The 16,336-nt window shown below is 35.8% G+C and overlaps 1 long non-coding RNA gene across 1 annotated transcript; it reads right to left on the minus strand.

Annotated features, from left to right (window-relative positions):
• Positions 1 to 7,244: 7,244 nt before the first annotated feature.
• Positions 7,245 to 14,096, minus strand: LOC116423416. The gene is made up of 3 exons (XR_004234027.1): positions 13,865 to 14,096; positions 11,028 to 11,140; positions 7,245 to 7,418 (listed from the first exon to the last, which is right to left on the minus strand). It is a non-coding gene; the product is annotated as an uncharacterized LOC116423416 (long non-coding RNA).
• Between the last annotated feature and the right edge of the window lie 2,240 nt (positions 14,097 to 16,336).

Genomic DNA, 16,336 nt, shown 5'->3' on the forward strand with positions numbered 1-16,336 from the left:
GGGAAAAAACATGGGAAAGAAAAAAAATTTTAAAAAGTGAAAATATTATGCTCTGATTTGCATTCAGACTCCATAGTTCTTTCTCTGGATATGGATGACATTTTCCTTCACAGCTCTTTTTGAATTGTCTTGGATCACTGAACTGCTGAGAAGACCTAAATCTATCCTAGTTGATTATTACACAATGCTGCTTTTACTATGTTCAATGTTCTTTTTCTGCTCACTTCACTCAACATCAGTTCATAAAATCTTTCTGATTTTTTCTGAAATCTGCCTGTTATAGAACAATGACCTACTATTATATTTATATACCACAATTTGTTCAACCATTACTCAATTGAGGCACATTCCCTCAATTTCCAGTTTTTTGCCATTACCAAAAGAGCTGCTATATTTTTGTACATGTAGGTCCTTTTCCCTTTTTTATGATTTCAAGATATAGATGCAGTAGAGGTTTTGCTGGATCACAGGGTAAACACAGTTTTATAACTCTTGGGGGTAGTTTCAAATTACTTTCCAGAATGGTTGGATCAATTCATAATCCACCAACAATGCCTTAGTTATCCAGTTTACCCCTCCAACATTCATCATTATCTTTTCTTGTCATCTTAGCCAATCTGATAGGTGGTACCTCTGAGTTGTCTTAATTTGCATGTCTGTAATCAGAAGTGACATAAAGCATTTTTTCATATGACTATAGATAGCTTTAATTTCTTCTTCTGAGTTGTCTTAATTTGCATGTCTCTAATCAGAATTGACATAAAGTATTTTTTCATATGACTACAGATGGCTTTAATTTCTTCTGGAACTTGCCTGTTCATATTCTTTGACTAATTATGAATTGGAGAATTTATAAGGGATAACTTTAGAGTGGATTCCTGTCTTGGGTGAGAAAACTAGGCCAAGTGATCTCTAAATCAGATGAGTTTATAGAAAAATCATACAATTGATCAAACTCATCTATCATAGGTAGGTATGATTTTATTTTAGAGCTGTCTTTTTAGATAAGAAAGAAATTGTGTAGATGTTCTTTGTATATTGTAAAAACTAATTAGTTCAATGCAAACATTAGTTGGGAGCTGGGAAACTACTAGAGGATTTGATTGCACTCTCTCATTTCCTTTTCCTCCCTCCCTCTTTTCTTTCTGATTAAATCCAGAATGTTGACAAATTAAGGGTGTAGGTAGCTTTCAGGGGCACATCTCACAATTCTAGCTGAGAAAAGTTCTGAAGTGGCATGTCAACCCAGTATTCCCACTTAGATTAGTATTTAATTTCTGAAATAGGTTATGTAACAAGGGGCATGTTCTGGGAGACAGTGTCCTCCTTGGTGATAAACTCAATAGCTATTGCTATCCAATTGAAACATCACATTCCCCTTATTTGTCATTCATGATTCTATCCCCTGCGTACTCTTTAATAACTGCTCCTCCAGCTTATCACTGTTATTGTTAAGTCATTTCAGTCATATCCCATTTTTTGTGACTCTTTTTGGGGTTTTCTTGGAAGAGATATTAGAGTTGCTTATTTTCTTTGCCAGGTCATTTTTATAGATGGGGAAACTGAGGCCAACAGGAATTAAAAACTTGCCCAGCATCATCCAGCTAGCAAGTGTCTGAGGTCGGATTTGAACTTCGGAAGATGAGGCGCCTTAATTCGGGATCCATTGCTGTATCCACTATGGCATCACCTAATTTTCCCTGTTCTGGTTTAGAACGAATTTATTGTTAGCTCAGTTGGTTGGTACAGTAATTCTCCAAATGTAGAACACAGACCACTGGTGAGCAACCTCTGAATATTTTCTATAATCTTATTGCTTTTAATGTAAATATTCATAGCATGAAAATATCTGTACTTTTATTTCATTTCATGTTATTTTCCTGGACTAAATCAGAAGTGTTGCAGAAAGACTACAGAATTTAGACTCACAAAACCTTGGTTCAGATCCCTTCTTTGCCACCTGCTATTTGTGTGATCTTAAGTAAGCCATTTAATCTTTCTGACCCTCAGTCTCTTCATCTGTAAAATGTGGGGATTGAACTAGGGGATTTCTAAAGTTTTTTCCAAGTCCTTTAATAGGCTTTTGTCAGGTATCACTTCTATATCAGTCTAAACTTGGATTCCAATGAATTGATAAGCATTTATTAAGCAACTTCTAAATGATGATGTTTCTTAATGCATCTGGAGAACCCTTTACATGCACACACACACACACACACACACACAGTCCTAGGAATAGCTATATCTGATTAGGTAAATGAGGAAATAGAGACAAAATGGAAACAGTTCCTGCTGCCAGAGTACCATTGAAGAGACAACATGTCCAGCTAGAGGCAAATAAAAAAGAAATACAACATAATGATGGAGGGATGGCTCTAGGAGTGGAAGGAACATGTTCTTACTGGTATTTCATCTGGGCCTGGAGGGTAATGAGGTATTCTAAGAGTCAGATGTGATGACGGATGATGTGCATTCCAGGTATGAAGAAAAGCTTGTGTAAAAGCATAGTGACAGGATTGTTTTTGCTTATTTTTGAGAGAGTGTAAAAAAGAACTAAGATATAGCCCCACATTCAGTGACTCTAACTCCAAGGTTTATTTCTGTTATCATTTCAAGTCAGTTGTGCTCAACTCTTCTTGAAGTTTTTTAGACAAAGATATTGAAAAAAGAAGTGGGAGTAATGCAAAGACAATTATGAAAAAAGAATTAACAGTTTTGAAAAAGAGGCACAAAAATAGAAAATAACACATTAAAAATCAGAATTAGTCAAGTGGAAAAGGAAGTACAAAATCTCACCAAAGAAAATTATTCCTTAAAAATTAGAATTGAGCAAGTGAAAACCAATGGCTCTATAAGACATCAAGAAATAATTTTTAAAATCTAAAGAATAAAAAAGAAGAAAATATGAATTATCTCATTGGAAAAACAATTGATCTGTAAAATAGATCAAAAATAAATAATTTAAGAATTATTGGACTACCTGAAAGTCATAATCAGAAAAAGAGCCTAGAGATCATCTTTCTAGAAATTACTTGGGAAAACTGTCCCAATATCTTAGAGTCAAAGGGTAAAATAGAAATTGAGAGAATCCATTAATTACTTCCTGAAAGAGATCCCCAAACTCCCATGAATATTATAACAAAATTCCAAAGCTCCTAGGTCAAGGAAATCTGGGAGTGGGGGTGGGGAGGGAAACAATTCAAATATTGTGGACCCACAATCAGGATAACACAAGATTTAACAGCTTTCACATTAAAGGAGCAGAGGGCTTGAAATATCATAAGGCAAAGAAGCCAGGATTAGAATGAAGAATAATCTGATTAATAAAATTGAGTGTAATCCTTCAGGGGGAAAATGGATATTTAATGAAATAGAAAACTTTCAATCATTCCTGATGAAAAAACTGGAGCTGAATAGAAAATATGACATTTAAACACAAGACTCAAGAGAAACATAAAAAGCTACATATGAAAGAGAAATCAAGCAAGCTAAACTATTGCCATTTTTATGGGAAGATGTTATTTTTTATGCCTAAGAACATTTTTTGTTGTTAGTGCAGTTAAGACAGGTTTACATAGACAGAGGACATGGATGCAATGTGATTGTATTGGAATAATCTCCAATAAATAAATAAATGAGTTAGAAAGATGGAACAGGTAAAATGGGAAAAAAAATTCTCATATAATGTGCACAGAATAACTTTTACAATGGAGACGGAATAAGGAGAGATAGCTGACAATGTGTAAGCCTCACTCTCATTGGAATTGATTCAAAGAGGGAAGAATGTATATACATGCTCGGCTGTATACAGAAATATAATCTACCTAATAGGGAAATAGGAGGGGAAAGGGATAAGTTAGAAGGGGGGAAGAATGATAAAAGGGAGAATGGAAAAAGGGAGATAGTGGTTAAAAGCAAAATGCACTTTTAAAGAGGGACAGGATAAAAAAAGAATAAAAAGAATAGAAGAAAATGGGATAGAGGAAAATGCACAGTAATTATAACTGTGAATGTAAATGGAATAAGCTAAGCTCACCCATGGAAGTGGAAATAAGATAGCAGAACAGATTAGAAACCAGAATCTAACATTATGTTATTTACAAGTGACATATCTGAAACAGAAAGACACATGCAGAGTTAAAATAAAGGGCTAGAGCAGAATCTAATAATATGCTTCAGCTAAACTAAAAAAGGCCAGAATAGCCATCATAATTTCAGACAAAGACAAGGCAAAAATAATCTAATTAAAAGGAATAATCAGCAAATTATTGCTTAATAATCAGCAGAATGAAGTTTTGCTAAAAAGTACCACAGATAATGAATATTAAGAAATGTTTATAGCAAGTTTCTGTAAGAAAAGCTTCATTTCTTAAATATATACTGAGTATAATCCTGAGTCAAATTTTTAAAAAAATAAGAACCCTTCTTCAACTGATAGTCAAAGTTTGTAAAGGCAATTTTCAGAAGAAGTAAACCAAGTTTTAGACCTAGGAAAAATGCTCTAAATTACTAACAGTTAGAGAAAGGTACATTAAAACCACTCCAAAGTATTACCTCACATCTATCATAAATGACAAATGCTGGAGGGGATGAGAGAAAAATAAGTATACTAATGAATTGCTGGTGGAGTAGTTATCTGGTACAGTAATTCTGGAGAACAATTTGAAACTAGGCCCAAAGGAACTAGGCTATAAAACTGTGTATATCCTTTGACACAGTAATATCACTACTAGTTCTGTAACCCTAAAGAGATCAAAGGAAAAGGACCCACATATATACAAAAATATAGCAGCTCTTTTTGAGATGTCAAAAAATTGGAAATCAATGAGATGTTCATCAACTGACCAATGACCAAATAAATTATGATATATGATTGTGATGGAGTAGTACTATGGAAATGATGAGGGGGTGGTTTCAGATACATGTGGCAAGACCTGTTTGAATTGTTGCAAAGTGAAGTGAGAAAAACCAGAAGATCATTGTGCACAATAATAGCAATGTTATAAGGATTATCAACTATGAAAGACTTGGCTACTCTGATCAGTACAATGATCCAAAATGATTCGAAGGGACTTATGTTAAAAAAAAAACAGCTCTCAAAAAACCAAACAAACAATAAAAAATGCTCTCTACCTCCAGAGAAACAATTGAACTCTGAGAAAAAACTCAAGTGTAATTTTATCACTTTTTCTTTTTTTTTTTTTAATATGGCTAATATGGAACTATTTTACATGATTTTACAAGTATAATCGATATATTGTTTGCCTTCTCAGTGGGTGGGAGAGAGAATTTAGAACTCAAAATTTAAAAAGAAAAGATTTAAAATAAATTTTAAAATTAAAAATGGGCATGACATCTCATTCCCCCCCCCTTTTTTTTTTTGCCTACAGGGTGATAGTTATAGAACTGAAAAAAATCTTAGATAATTACATTACATTAAAGTACATTAGATAATGTACTTGTTTTCAAGAGTAGGAAATGGGACCCAGAGGAATGTCACTTGCCCAAAATCACACAAATTGCAGAGCTAAAATGTGAACTCAGTTCCTCTGATTTCAAAACTAGTACCCTTTCCACTGTTGATATAATCCAATGGACATCCCATTTAGGAAAGTGAAGAGAGTTCTATTTTGTGGGAAAGTGGAAACACAAGAGCACAGAAGCAAAACTCCAGAGGAAAAGTGGTGTCTTTGGACCTGTACTCTTTCTAACTCATGGTTCAGATCAATGTCACACAAGTGGGCAAAAGGAGAATCCGTTCCCACAGGCAATCACCATGTCTGTTAACAGTTGTTGAAAGAGCTACACTTGAAACATCACAGTGAACCTGGGCAGGATGCCCATCTCTCCTGAACATAATGGCAATGCCTAATATTTATGGACCAGAGATTTCACCCAGGTGAGGGAGGAATGAACCTGATGGAGTGAATTAGTCGGTATTTGAACTAACCACAGAACAGCAAATATTTACTCAAGGAAGCCAAGAGAGTTGACATTTTAATAGTCAATAAATAAAACTGAACCCTCCCCTCCACTACCCTTTTCCCTCACCGTCATCAAAGGCTTTTTTTCCCCTACTGCTTTTGGCAGTGCCTACTTTGGTCAATCAAGCCATCTGGGATGTAGAGGGAAAACATATGGGAAATGCTACCACTATCTCAGATGAACATAATTCGCTTCATTTTAATAGGAATCTCAGAATCATCATGTCCCACTGTAGCCTCTAAGTTTCCTTGAGACCCTATAATTTTCCATTGTACTCATGGAGGAGGATTTGATTTCTTCTAAGGTCAGGGATTGATTCTAAGAACCATAGGAGTGCCATACTATAACCATGAGATGGGATTTAAATAGGCATGTAGACTTGATAATGTAGAGGGACAATGAGGTTTTTCATTGTCTAAAATATAGCACAACTAAGAGAGACAGGAATACATACTAGGTGGGTGCTATATGATGACCTTTCTCCTTATATTAACTTTTTTTTTCTGCCTCAGTTCCCATCTGTATGTTAAACCAAAGTAAAGCTTAATAATGTCTAATTCAAAGTAGGATAATTGTCTGAAACAGGATTGCAACCTCTTAGACATAAGGTTAAAGGGGATTTAATCTTAGCTTAGAAGTACGCTCCCTGGCTTTCAGTATCTGGGTCTGGTGGATATGACTAAAAATTTATCTACCTGCCTTTATTAGAGAAAAGATTCTAGCTAATCACTGTATCCTAGGAGTCTGGAGCCAAGAAGACTGCCAGGTGGCCTTGAGAAGATGAAGTTTATGAGATGGTTTTAGGGAGCAATGTCCAATGACATGTCTAGAAATCACAACAGAACCAACTAAAACCAGGCAAACTATGCCCAGTGGAGATGATTGTGCCCAGCAACCACTGTAAGAAGAGCAGATTGGTCCCTAGTAAAGGCTATGTACAACAACAGAGGACAAAGGGACCAGATGAACAGTGTGCCCTGGGAAGATGACCCATCAACAGGGAGTGTACCTACGAGATGTATGTGATGATATTGCCAGAAGACAATGATCTTCTTAGATTGCTGTAGCATAGGAGGCATAAGCCACACACACATTTCCTATTCCCATGTGATCACCAACACATGACACATTCTCCCCACTGATCATAAATGTGATGATTTCTGTAATTAAAAAAAGCATACCCAAGGCAGTATGGCACAGTTTCTTTTTTCCAAGATCCAGTGGATCTATTTTATTTTCAATGAACAAAGTTCAATTTTTTCTTTCTTCTTCTTATATCTCTCTTCCCCAATGGAAAGTAAAAAAATCCTTGTACTAAATATACTTGTGAAAAAGTCTATTCCCCTAGGAATAGTGTGAATGTTCTATTATGACTTTGCTCACTATGATTCTTTATTAGATGTTTTTGCTTTGAAAAACATTGTTTTCTCCAGCTGAAAAGTGAAAAAATAAAATACATTTGAGAGGGTTATGATCTATGATTTTTAGTGAATACAGCTATTCCCAGATATATTCTCTCTCTCTCCCCCCTCCCCTCCCCTCCCCTCTCCTCCCCTCCCCTTCCCTCCCCTCCCCTCCCCTCCCCTCTCCTCCCCTCTCCTCTCCTCTCCTCCCTCTCTCTCTCTCGTTCTCTCTCTCTCTCTTTGTCATTTTGTGGTTTACAAAACATTTTTTCACAATACAGTTGTGAGGTAGTGCACTATTATTCTATTTAATAGATGAAGAAACTGAGACCTAGAAAGTTTAAGCGACTTGCCCCTCTGTTGCTCTTTTAACTACCCAATTCTGGTATTTGGTTCAATTGAACAAACATTTATTAATCAAAACAGATAGAAAATACTTTCTACTCTCAGAGAAGCTACATTCTACTGGAGTAGGCACAGCATGTACAAAACTAAGCAAATACAAAGCATATATAAGGTATTATGGGAAATTTTCTTTTTTTTTTTCCAGGACATGTCATTTTAAAAAAATGGTTTCTTTTAATGAACAGAAATATTTTTTCTTTCCTTCTCATGTTCCTTTCTCCCATTGAAAAAGAAGAAAGCCCTTGTAACAAAAATACATGATCAGGTAGAACAAATTCCCTCATTGACCAGCTTCTGTCTATATCTATCTATCTATCTATCTATCTATCTATTTCATCTATCTATCTCTATCATCTGTCTATCATCTAGCTTATCTATCAATCATCTAGCTTATCTATCAGTGTATCACCTATTTATCCATCTCATCAGTGTAGTATAATTTCAAAAGTGAAAGCACACTAAAAAGTGGGGGATCAAGAAGGGTCTTGTGAAGGAGTTGATACCTGATCTGTTCTTCGAAAGAAGCTGAGTGAGGGGTACAGTAAGGTCTACTTTGTTATAACTTCTGAGACTATGATTATAGAAATTCCCTCAAAGAAATTACCTTCTAGAGGGGAGATTATAGTATGCTTAGAGATATGTAAATGCAAGATACACCCATATAACCCACATCTCTAAATCCATTTGCATGGAACTCCTCAATAGTAGAGATAGATTACTCAGTGCTCCATACTCATATCAGGGACTGAGTTGATTACAACTTGAGGGAAGAGAAGTCCTGGTCTTTGAGAAAATAACCCAAAACAAAACAAAACTACCCTTCCTAATGCTTCCTAAATGCTTTTTAAGTTCCGGGAGAGAAAGACCTGAGAAGAAGCAAACAAAGAAGCCATGTGTCTGTCTTCTCTACCAAAGCCAGAAGACCAAGATCTCCCTTCTCTCAAACTCTCATCAGTTCTATTCCTCATGAAACCATGGAACATTGGGTAATCAGTCTCCACCAATGGACAGATACCCATTTAAATGTTCTTTGAGGTGAGGTTACATACAAAATAATATATGATTAGGTGAGTGGGATAGGGCAGAGACCAATGACTTGGAAAGTTATAAACGGTAAGGGGATTTGAGGCAGAATCCTAAAATAATTCATGGTCTTCCACAATGAGATATATTAAAAATGAGACTGAATTCAAGAGGAAGTCTCTAAATGACTTCATTCAGCAATATACAGAGACTGAAAAAGCACTATTCTTTTTGTGTGGATATGACTAGAAGTTTTGGCCAGAGCAACTATAAATTCAAGAGTGGTGCTTCCTGATATTCGAACTTGCAATTTTAGCAAACAAACTTGTGGTAACTCGCATCAGTACTAACAGGAACAGGTTTGTTTCATTATACTTTCCTAGGTGAATATATGTTACTTTGCTTTCCTGAGGTTTTCTCTTAAATGAATAAGTAAAAATGAAATCTGTTGTGAGAGAAAACCATGGAATGCTTTTTTTCCTCTCCACCATCTCTTGAAGTCCATAACTCAATTCCCATAGCAACTGAGAGATCTTTCATCATTTTTGCAGTGGTCAGCCCTTCCTTCACACCTCAAATTCATGAATTATTTTGTATTTACATTGAATATAAGGGTAGAACTGGTACAACGGTTTTGGAGAGGACGGTCATCATATTTTGAGAGAGACAATGTGTGGTTCTGGAATCTTTTTTGAATCTACTCCACGAAAGGGAAAGGGGAAAACTCCAAGACAGACATGTAGGGAAGCCAACTGATTATATATGGTGTCCCTGATTTCTAGCTTACTTTCCTAGAAACTTCAGGGGATTTCCCTTTGGATAAGATTGAATCTTTTTTGATTGAGATCTCATTTCACTTCCATATATAGAAAATTTTCTTGTTTGTCCTAAATTGTATAACTTCTCCAATTTCTGTTCGCTATTTGCTTGGACAATTGAGCTTACTTGCTGTTAACTATTTGATATTTTGGGTAACTAGCATTTTGTGGGAAGGAGTTAAACCTGTAAGTGTAAGCTTGAGGTACCTTTTTTATTCCTCAAGAAATAGTTGCTAGGATAGAATTTTTTTTTCCTGAATCAAGCATGTCCCAAGAAATAGTTAATAGGACAGATATAATTCTTTTTTTTTTAAGTTTTCCATAGTATTTTAATACTTATAAAATAATTTTCAACTTCATTTTTGTAAGACTTTGTGTTCCAAAATTTTTTACCTTCCTTTCTTACTTCCCCCCCTTCCCAAGACAGTAAGTTATCTAACATAGATTAAATATATGCAATTCTTTTTTTTCTTTTCCATACAACACTTATTATAGTTCTTAAAATTATAGAACTTTTCATTAGAAAACAAAAACAAAAAAACAACTTTTGAGGTCTGGTGGAAAAATTGAGGCTCAAAGAGCCCAGCATTTCATAGGAGTTAGTGAATCTGGGGACAATTTACAATTCTTTTTTAAGATTTAAAGATTACAATTGAGATTTTTAAAGTTTATTTTATTGTTTTTAATTTTTTAAATTTATTTTTAATATATATTGCTTTATGAATCATGTTGGGAGAGAAAAATTAGAACAAAAGGGAAAACCATGGTAGAGAGGGAAAAAAAACACAGAAAACAGAAGTGAGCATAGCATGTGTTGATTTATATTCATTCTTCATAATTCTTTTTCTATATGCAGATGGCATTTTCTGTCCAAGCTTTATTGGGATTGCCTTGGATCACTGAACCACTGAGAAGAATCAAGTTTCATAATTGATCATGGTACATTCTTAATGGCAATTATTTTATTGTTATTTTTCCTTTTTTGTATTTTTATATGTATTTTTTAAGGTTATATGTATACATTCATTTTTTACACATCTCCATGTAAGGTTGGGAAAAAAAAGACAGAACAAAAGGGGAAAATCATAAGAAAGAAAATACAAGTGACAATAGTATGCATTGATCCACATTCAGTCTCTACAGGTTGATCTCTCTGTTTGTGGATAGCATTTTTCATCCCAAGTGATAAATGTAATTCTTTTACATGTAAAGTACAGCTGAGTGCTTCAGAGATAGCCAAGTAATATAATGGAAAGGATGGAGAAAAACTTAAATTCAAATAGGCATTCTGAGTGCCTAGTCCCATCAATTGTGAAATAGGAATAATACCCCCCAGGGTTGTTGTGAGGATGAAATGAGATAATTTTTATACCGTGCTTAACAAGCGACTCACACAGTAGGTGCTTAATCAGTGTTTATTCCATTTCCCTCTTTTCTGTTTATCCCTTCTTTCAAAGGAGGGCAGAGCAACCAGTCTCACAGCCTCTTCTTTTGTTTCCATCTTCCCTGGAAAGCAGTAAGCAAGATTTCAGAAATATCTATTAATGTCTCCTGTGAGTCACACTTATATAACCCATGTGGGCATATAATGAGTAACAAATATCTTTTACACACATATATATATAGGTTTATGATGTACATATGCATACTCATACTTGCTAATCTGTATTACTCTTATAATAATATAATAATGTTATAAAATATATTAATTATAAATTAATTATAAAATATAAAAAATATTATTATATTATAGGTGACACAGTGGCTAGAGTTCTGGACCTGGAGTCAGGAAAACTAATCCAGTCTCAGATATTTAGTAGTAGTGGGATCCTGAGTATATCATTTAACCTTGTTTGCCTCAGTTTCCTCAAATGTAAAATGAGCTGGAGAAGGAAATGGTCGACCACTCCAGTATCTTTGAAAATTCCAAAAGGGGTCACAAAGGTTTGGACACAACTGAAAAATGACTGGAGAATAACATTTAATGTTTCTTTCCCTCCCAGTACAATGTAAGCTCATTTAGAGGAGGAATTGCTTTCAACTTTGCCTTTTCAACCTCCTGATAATGGGAGAAATTGCAAAAGGCCCTCTTCCTATTGGGCGGACCTACTCTGATAAACTTATAGAGACACAGGCAAAGGTCATACAGGCTGAGCAATGATGGATGGGATGGAAGGTACATCATCAGAAATGATCAATGCGATCTGTGATTCACATATTTGAGTTATCCCAGGACCTAGCTCTGTGTATGGCACATAATGAGTTTTTTCTGTAAAGGCTTATTTCATTGGGTTGATTATGAAACATGCTGCCTCTTATGTAGCATCATAGACAAATTAATTTTTTGCCCCAAAATGAAAATTTAAAAGTGTGCAAAGTGAAATGTCTAGGGAGAGAAGATGAGGCAAGAAGACCAGATTAATTTGTACACTATTGCCATCAGATTCTGAGTTAAAAGAAATCTCAGAGACCATCTAGATCAAAACTTCTTAAACTGTGGATTGTGACGCCATATGAGGTCTTATAACTGAATGTGGAAGTGGTGAAATTGTGATTTATTATCAGTAAATGTTTGATTTGCACACCTATTTTGTACAACTACATATCATGGAGTAGCATGAAAATTTCTCTGGCAAAAGGAGGTCATGGATGGGAAAAAGTTTAAGAAGTCCTAATCTAGATCAACTCAAATAAATGAAAAAATATCACTTCAATAACAAATGCAATATATGGCCATGTAGCCTTACTTTATGGTCTCCAGTGAGGGGAAACTTGTCATCTCTTGGGAAAGCATTCTACTTTTGAATAATGCTAACTAATTATTCAGAAATTCCTTATTTTATAAAGCCTAAATTTAGAGGTGTCCACTAAAGTGGCTAGTATGTTGAACGTGGCTTCAAAACTACTCAAGATATTCACTATCTTAGGCAAAATGTTCAGCCTTTCTCAAGTCACTGAGCCATTTGTAAATTGAGGCAGTTAGATTGATTGAATGGCTTCTAAGCTTTCTTCCTGATCTAGATCTATGAGCCTATATTCTTTGTCACTTCTACCCTCTAATGACACTTGCTCAAATATTTGAAGACAGCTGTCATGTACTTCCTAAGTCTTCTCCAGGCTAAACATCCCCATTTTCTTTACTTGATCCTATTATTACATGTTTTTTTGTTTCAAACAGATTAATTTTTTTTAAGTGCCTTCATTTCCATACAGAATCTTTCTCCACCCCTACTCTGAGAGCTATCCCTTGTAACAAAAATAAAAATGTGTACTTGCATGAGGTTGGTGGTTAAAGGGAATGCTGGGAAAAAGGGTAGTACCTAGCAGCTCTCAACCACAGTTATTAATTATTAATTCATGGCTATCTGATGAATCGAGTGTATAACTAGTCTTTCCTCCTTCCTACTCTCTTCCCAGGAAGCTGTTGGAAAAATTTTTGTCTCCAGGAATCTGTTTAAGAAGGACAACTTTAAGTATTTAAAATCCCACTATTAGAAATTAATTTTTTAGGATTAAGTATTTCTCTCCACTCTTCTAACATGTTAGAAGGGTTATTCAGTTACATATGACTCTTCATGATCCTGTATGAGATTTTCTTGGCAAAAAATACTGGAATGGTCTGCCATTTCCCTTTCCAATGAATTAAGGCAAACAGATTTAAATGATTTGCCCAGAGTCATATAGCTAGTAAGTGTCTGAGGCAGGTCTTCCTGACTCTAAACCCAGCACTTTATCCACTAAACCACCTGGCTGATTTAACTCAAAATAAAGAGAGACTCAAAATTAAAACTTTCTCATTCCTTCCAATTCCAAATCTTACTTATAAACCCTGTAACTTTCCTAATAGTCCATTACATGAAACATAAAAATACAAACACTGTCAAAGGTCCTTGAGTTGAGGCAATGGAAAGGTGCACAAAGGACTGACATCAACGGAAAACATCTGTTCTCTGTGACCTTGTTGGACCATCTGTTTTTCCCACAGAAGTCCGAAGGATTTTGCTTTCATTTACTTCTTTGTTTTATGGCTTCAAAATAGCTTCTAACATCAACTAATGGAGTTGAGGAGTTAATAACAGGGTTTCTGTATGCTATTTCTCCCCCTGCCCCATTCTCATGATTTATCAATATTCTCTATAATTTATACATACATATACAAATACACATATAATTTGTTTATATAATTTTTAGATAGCCTCTATAATTACAGATAGCGTCTATGCTCCTCACCTGGGAGGCTGAATGTAGAGAGCAGCATTCAGAGCCGGGCAGTAAAGGATGAAGATACTTGGTTCAGACTACAGCAGTGCTTTAAGTGACTTTCCAGAGAAGCCTTCAGGGCAGCCATGGTGATCTGATATGACAAGAATAGATGTCTTCAGGGAAGGGTAGTTAGCAAGGGTGTTGGAACACTCACCTGCTCTAAACTGTCATCCTTATAAAACAGTTATATGATGGAATTTTGAGAAATATATTAAGATGCAAGGGGAAAGGACTATTCCCACTTTCTCTTTCTACTAATGTCATTGGTTAACTGAGATGTCATTCAGAGTCAAGACATGCAGGGGCTATTTCCATTGTTAAATGGATGAAAAATGGGTATTGGTGAGACTACAATGCAGCTGCATGGACAGTCTCTTGAACTGAGAGAGAGAGAGAGAGAGAGAGAGAGAGAGAGAGAGAGAGAGAGAGACAAAGAGACAGAGAGAGAGAGAGACACACACACACACACAGAAAATATGTTGTTTCACCTCTCCCAATCAGCTACCTAACACTAAAGCCTTCTTATCCTGCTGTTGCTTCTAGCTATCCTCAGTTTCTTCCCACCAGAATCTGGGACTCTGCTACTGTCTTCCAGTTCTGAAAGATGAGATGTTTCCTTATCTTTCCAGGGCACCCATTTCCACATTACTTTTCAGTCATCCATCCTCACCAAATTCCCATTGGAATCCTCCAATTCCCCGCTTAGAGTCCAGCATTCCTTTCTGTAATGTTTCTTCTTTAGAATGTAAGCTCCTTGAGGGCAAGCACTATCTTGCTTGTTTGTAGTTGTTTCCCTATATTTTAGCACATTACATGGTACATAATAGAGCTTAATAAATGCTTTATCTACCAATCTATATGGTACAAATTATGGGAAATTAATAGTGTCTGCAAAATTGCATGTGACCCCAGAGACCATGCAAAGATATATGGCAGGGTTAAGTCAGGCACTTGGGTATTGGCTTAGATAGAATACTGGACTTGGAATCATGAAGACCTGAGTTCAAATTCTGTCTAAGATACCCATCAATTATCCCCAATTTATTCTGTATCTATCTTTTTGCATCAAATTGTTTGCATATTGTCATCTCCATTGGACTCTCAGCTCTTTGAAAACAAGGACTATCTGTCTGTCTTTGTATACTCAGCTCTTTGCACATCACCTGGCACATAGAAAGCACTTAATAAATCTGTTAATTGGTTGACTGACTACTGTCTCTATGACCCTGGATGCCTCAATTTTCTCGCAGGTCATCTCTTGCACAAACAAGATTGTGGAAGTAGCCAGTTATGGTCATGGTAGGAGAACACTAATAATGACAGAAGAGGAAAAGTCAGAAAATGGCAGAGGGAACAAAGGAGCAGACCTTCTTATTCCCTGACTTTCTTCTTCCTCTTTCTCTCCTCTCTTTTCTCTCTTTGTCTTTCTATTTCTTTCTCTCCTGTTGTATAAACTTGTCTGTAGAATATATTCCATCCTACCTGGGTACAGGGGATGTATTCAGGCAAAGGGTGTGTCGAGCCCTTTCCAAGGCTGTTTTCCATCTTAGGTGTCTATCTCATCTACCTAACTCTCACCTGTGATTCCAAGAAGCTATCATATACACAGTGGCCACATCACAGTGAACCATTTTGGCAGATGGATAAATCAGATTGAGGACAATCAAGAGATCTCAACCCTATTGTGGAGGTAGAGGGGTGTCTACCCTAAGCATGGGAAGACTTCCCTTGGTGGAATGAGCAGATGAGAACAATTTGTTCCAATGGCTGTGAAGACAGGTGAATCAGGTTCTATGGAGTTCTTAGAGCTTGGTTAGACATTGAAGGTACCGAGGTCATTCACTGCATCTTGAGTCATCACCACTCATCTTCCATAGCCAAATACACAATGATTTTCCATACCAGAGATAAGGGCAATGAGAACTCAGAAAGGTGAAGCTATTAAAGCAGGTATCATGTGTCTGGCAAACAGATGGATTGAACTCTTGTTTCTATAACCTGCTGTCTGTGAAACACAATCCTTTATAAATCATCATCACAGTGGATTTTCTTGTGACTTCATAATTCTATATTATATTATATACATTATATATTATTTTTTGATGAAAGATAGAATGTCCAGTTTCAGTAGTTAGAATATCTGGAAATTTTGAACTTCACATTCCTCACAACCCTTTTTGCCTCTTTCACCAAGGAATGGACATAATGAAAAACTGGTTCCGGAAATGACTAGTTTGAATTTTTCTTTCCTGTTTTTCTGAGAAGCATTACTAATGATGTGGAGGGAATAAGACTTTTAGAACTGTGATGGCCTTAGAAGAGGGAGTGAGACTGATGACTTTGTATAACTGCCTCACTTAAATCCAATTTATGCTCTCAAATGACATCACCATACTATTTTACCATTTCTGTGGCAACAGACAAGTGACAAAGTAGCAG

The sequence above is a fragment of the Sarcophilus harrisii genome, chromosome 4, assembly GCF_902635505.1.
Source record: "Sarcophilus harrisii chromosome 4, mSarHar1.11, whole genome shotgun sequence".
Classification (NCBI taxonomy): domain Eukaryota; kingdom Metazoa; phylum Chordata; class Mammalia; order Dasyuromorphia; family Dasyuridae; genus Sarcophilus; species Sarcophilus harrisii.